The following is a 278-nucleotide window of genomic DNA, read 5'->3' on the forward strand; positions in this document are numbered from 1 at the left end:
ACTCTCCTTTTGTTATATGTGGCTCCACCCGACCACCCGTGGTTGAGAAAGTTAAGAATAGTTGTTAGTTATTAAATAAGTAAAAATAGTATATGCACACTAAAGTTAATTTTTTTCTAAGGTAGAAAAATATTTATTAAAATAATAAGATGGATACAATAAGTTGTTCGTCCTATCTAGACACTAAAAACTAGATTCAGAACGGTGGGTTTTCTAAAATATTCTTATGAATTATGATTAAGAAAAGAAGTTAACTAAAAAACTCAGAAGAAAGGAAG

Source organism: Arachis ipaensis, chromosome B04 (assembly GCF_000816755.2).
Source record: "Arachis ipaensis cultivar K30076 chromosome B04, Araip1.1, whole genome shotgun sequence".
Classification (NCBI taxonomy): Eukaryota; Viridiplantae; Streptophyta; class Magnoliopsida; order Fabales; family Fabaceae; genus Arachis; species Arachis ipaensis.